Genomic DNA, 4,872 nt, shown 5'->3' on the forward strand with positions numbered 1-4,872 from the left:
ACCAGGATTACCTGAGTGGAGTGGCTTACTTAAAAAGGCAGGATAACCCGGGGTTTTAGGTGAATACACCTGGCTTCCAAGCCTGGCTTTTATAGCCTATTACAAGGTTATAGACTCTTTGTTCTTGTAGAAGCAAAGAGCCCCCAAGTAATATTTTGAGCTGTGCTCAATGGGCGCCTATGTTTGAGTTGTGCTTTTGCAACAGACTCTCTTTGGTCCCTTTAATCTGGGTAGTAAGCCCCCAAGTGTTTTTTGTAAACATGGCGTATAAGCCGGATCAAAAGGTAATCATAATTGAGCTCAATAAGCCAGAAGCCCCCAAGTGATATATTTCTGAGCTGTGCTCGCCGGGTGCCTATGTTAGAGTTGTGCTGTGCAACCAACTCTCTTTGGTCCCTTCTATTTTTCCTGAGAACTCGAACTTGCGAGAGATTATTCTTTTGAACCGGAAATTCTTAAACTGGATATTGAGAGCTTGAAAGCTTTGTGGGATATAGCTTTCCCTTGAGCCAGATTTTAAACCGGAATCCTTCTTTTTAAGCCAGAAATTTTCTGACGGGCTTTAAATTTGCACCAATATGGCGGTTTTAGGGTCCTACATTAGATAACTTTGCAAGATGGAGTAATTGTTCTTTTAAAGAAAGCAATACATAATATAAAAATATACTGGATGGATTTCACCTGATACGCCAGGCCAGTAGTTATCCACCGCGGAGTTGATGATCACCATGGTGAAGCGGAAATCAATCATGGGTGAGTCCGCCATAGGAGCAGACAGGTGAGTCGGCCGCGATATTATAGGCCGGTGCGGATGGGCAAGTTGTCCTCCACGTTGTAAACCGGTGCGGACGCGTGAACTGGCCGTCCGTTCATCAGGTAATCTGACACGGAGAAAAACACCGTTGTAAAACGTTGCCAGTGCGTGCTTTATACCCGCAGTATAACAATAATTTTACCTGTATATAAAAACACCAATAGGGCAGTGTAATGGTGCTCAGAGGAATAAAAATGTACTGATAAAATATATAGAAAGGATAGCACCTGGTATTTTTTTTTTCAGATGAACGCAGACGGTTGCCTTCCCCCTTCTTTTTTTTATCCTTACGTAGGTCAGCGAGGCGCTGTCCACCGGCGGCTCACGAGGCCGTGGTTGACCCATCTTCCAAAGCTAGCTAGTAGCGAGTCAGTCAATTTGATTGACCGATTTCAGGTAGCCACGCCATTCCTCTTGGTTTTTTTTACTATGGCCATCACGTGGTCAGTAACCACTTTTCCCACTGCGGCCTCAGAACCAGAAGATAATACAAAGGCGCTTGAAACTATTCCCCAGCTCATCGCTTTATCCCGTGATCCTCATCCACACGTTCTCGCCTAATCTCCTCATCAAGAGTACCAGCACACCATTTTCTCTCTATATCTCATTTTCCTCCAACTCTCAGTCATGCTAGGCGCGCGCAGAGGCGGAGCAAGGAGGAGCTCAAACGCAAGCCTCGGTGGCAACTTGAGGCTGCAGTAGGAGCGCTCCAAACCGGCTCATGCCGACGGCGCTAATAGACAGGGCAGGCGCGGTGCAAAGCAGAAAGGCGAGGGCGAGGAAGCAAGGCCAGGCCGCAGGTAGAACCCGGCGATGTAAAGCAGCAGAAAGGAAACGACCGGCGCCTCGTGGTGACAGCGGTTCAGAGTTGTGACCACGGCTATGGGCCAAGCCGGCAACAATGGTGAAGGCAGGGCATCGCGGCACTGCGGAACCAGCGTGAAGCCAGCACGGGCGACCCACAGGAGCGGCAGCAGGCAAGGGCTGCGCCAGGTAGCCCCTCGGCGGCGCTGGGCCGGCGGATGATTCAAGGGCGACACGGCAGTTCCGCTGAAAGTGGCGTGAGTCCGGCTCGAGGCTGTATCAGCGGCGGTTTGAAGACTCCCGGGGGCGGCTCTCGGTTGCAGAGGCAGATTTTGGCGGCGAAGATGAGCTGGCGCGGGCGTGCTCAAAGGAGGGTTGTAGCCGAGCGGCTCCAGGCAGCACCATAGCAAAGGCAGGTTAAGGCCGAGGCAATTTGGCGAGGCTGCAACCGCGGAAACGGGAGGCCACAGCCGCGGTGGTAGGGGTAACTCGCCGCGGCACTGCTCCAAGGTGGTACCCGCGGGTCGACAACGGTGGCAGGCCGCTTAGTGCGGGATCGGTGGAAGCAGTAGGTGACTCGGCGCAGCGGCGGTTCATAAGTGCAGCGACGGCGGTGGCGGGTTGTAGTGGAGGCCGTGGCAGCGCGGCCGTGGCCAGCAGCGAAGGCGGCTTGGAGGTGGCCGGCCATGGCCGCAGTGGCGCCTTGACATGAAGACCCGCGCAAGGGCGAGTCAGAGGCGAGGAGGTGGTAAACCGGCCACGGGGCGACGGCGGAAGTGGTGAGTCCCTAGCGGCGATTGAATCTTCAGGTGACTCGAAAAGTGGGCGTGGTTTGGCACGGCGCAACGGCTCGTAGTTGAATTCAGGCCGGTGCCGCAGCTCCAGGCGAGTCAAGCTGCGGGAGTGGCGGTTTAGACAGAGGACGAGGTGGGTGAAAACAGGCAGCCTAGGCGGCAATCCGCTGCGGCAGAGTCAACTCGTCGTCCCGGGCGGTTCGACAGCAGCGGCCGGCGGGTTGGACCCTTGGAAACGCAGCAGTGGCTTCAGAGTCAGAGGAGGGCGGGTCAACCACGGCGCTTGGCAAAGCAGAGGCGAGGCCAGCGGGCGGAGGGCGCAGGTCCAGCCCCGGACGGGTGCAGGGTCAAGGCCACAGCGGCGGGTCACACTTGCCCGGCAGCACGAGGCCGAGGCGGGTCGAGGCAGGAGGCGCCGGAGGAGTAGACGGCCACGCAGGGCAGAACCGGCGCCAATCTTGGGCGGAGGTGACCCGGCAGGAGGCGGACGCAGCGACTCGGGAGGCGGCTCATGAGGTGGCGGAGTCGATGCTGGCGGTTCAGAGGCGGCCGCGGCAGAGCCGGAGGCGATTCAAATCCGGCGGGGACGGCTTGGAACCGGGCAGCAGCAGCCGGCGCAGCGGAGGCACACCACGGTGGAGTCCGATTCGTGCCCACCGCATATCCTCTCTGGGCTTCAGTCGATTTTAATCTCCGAAACACATATGAACTGGAACCTCCATCCGGATTGATTTTCTCTTTTGCTCTTCAGCTTAATCGGTGGAGATAGCCATGGGCGACCTGACGCGCCCGGGAAACAGGCAGCAGAGGAAGACGACGTTCTCGGCGGTTCGAGTTCTGACCGCTCCCCAATAATATCACATGCTGACGCCGTTTTAAATTTGACAATACCAATGATATCACGCTGCTGGAATAATAGGCGGTTCGTGGACGACAGCGGTCAGAAGCGGAGCAGTGGATCAGCAGATGGAGGAACGGTCGAGTCGGCCAAGCCCGCAACTGATAACAATAGGCAGGTTAAACCGGACCGGGTCAAACTGCTTGCGCCAGGCAGTTTAGCACAATCATAGGCGACAACTTGGATCGAAGGTGGCCGCCGAGTCCGTGCCCTTTCTCCGGGTCATGACGATTGTAGAATTCCCAAACCGATCATGGCGACTCATGCAAAGTAAACAGTAACAGTAGCTTTGATTGATTTTAGGTTGACTACCCCTGTTAACTTGGCGTCTTGCGGCAGCAAACAAATCCCAATCTCAATTTTCATGACCCTTGAATCTCATAGATTATGAATCTGGACCGATGAAATCAAGGCTGATGTAGATTCTTTCAAACTGGCTCTTCTTCGTTCGGAAAACTGTGACCTCTCGATCCCTGTGAAAGATCCCTCCAAGAACTCAACACCACCGTGCGCAGGCCCTACGGTGGGCGCCAACTGTCGTGGAATTGTCACGGCAGATGTCCTAGCGCAAGGACTTAGTTGTGAGGCCAACGCATCTACGCGGTAGTGATACGTTTCCAACGTATCTACAATTTTTTATTGTTCCATGCTATTATATTACCCGTTTTGGATGTTTATGGGCTTTACTTTACACTTTTATATCCTTTTTGCGACTAACCTACTAACTGGAGGCCCAACCCGAATTGCTATTTTCTTTGCCTATTTCAGTGTTTCGAAGAAAAGGAATATCAAACGGAGTCCAAACAGAATGAAACCTTCGGGGGCGATCTTTTTGGAACAAACGCGATCCAGATGACTTGGAGTGGAAGTCAAGAAACAAGCGAGGCAGCCACGAGGGTGCCCGGCGCGCCCCCTACAGGTGGGCGCGCCCCCCACCCTCATGGGCCCCTCGAGCGTCCACCGACCTACTTCTTCCTCCTATATATACTCCTGTACCCTGAAACCTTTGGAGAGCACCACGAAAAACTATTTCCACCACCGCAACCTTCTGTATCCGCGAGATCCCATCATGGAGCCTTCGCCGGCTCTTCGCCGGAGGGGGAGTCGACCACGGAGGGCCTCTACATCATCTCCAAGTCCCTTCCGATGAGTTGTGAGTAGTTTACCACAGACCTTCGGGTCCATAGTTATTAGCTGATGGCTTCTTCTCTCTCTTTGAATCTCAATAGAAAGTTCTCCTCGATCTTCTTGGAGATCTATTCAATGTAACTCTTTTTGCGGTGTGTTTGTCGAGATCCGATGAATTGTGGGTTTATGATCAAGTTTATCTATGAGAAATATTTGAATCTCCTCTGAATTCTTTTATGTGTGATTAAGTTATCTTTGCAAGTCTCTTCGAATTATCAGTTTGGTTTGGCCTACTAGATTGATCTTTCTTGCAATGGGAGAAGTGCTTAGCTTTGGGTTCAATCTTGCGGTGTCCTTTCCTAGTGACAGCAGGGGCACCATGGCACGTATTGTATTGTTGCCATCGAGGATAAAAATATTGGGTTTATATCATA

At 53.2% G+C, this 4,872-nt stretch overlaps 1 long non-coding RNA gene across 1 annotated transcript; it reads left to right on the forward strand.

The window, feature by feature from the left end:
• The first annotated feature begins 1,098 nt into the window (after window positions 1-1,098).
• LOC141040961 (uncharacterized) lies at window positions 1,099-3,675 on the forward strand. The gene is made up of 2 exons (XR_012201506.1): window positions 1,099-3,240; window positions 3,332-3,675. It is a non-coding gene; the product is annotated as an uncharacterized lncRNA (long non-coding RNA).
• Window positions 3,676-4,872: the final 1,197 nt, after the last annotated feature.

The sequence above is a fragment of the Aegilops tauschii genome, chromosome 1 (genome assembly GCF_002575655.3).
Source record: "Aegilops tauschii subsp. strangulata cultivar AL8/78 chromosome 1, Aet v6.0, whole genome shotgun sequence".
In the NCBI taxonomy this organism is placed as follows: Eukaryota; Viridiplantae; Streptophyta; class Magnoliopsida; order Poales; family Poaceae; genus Aegilops; species Aegilops tauschii.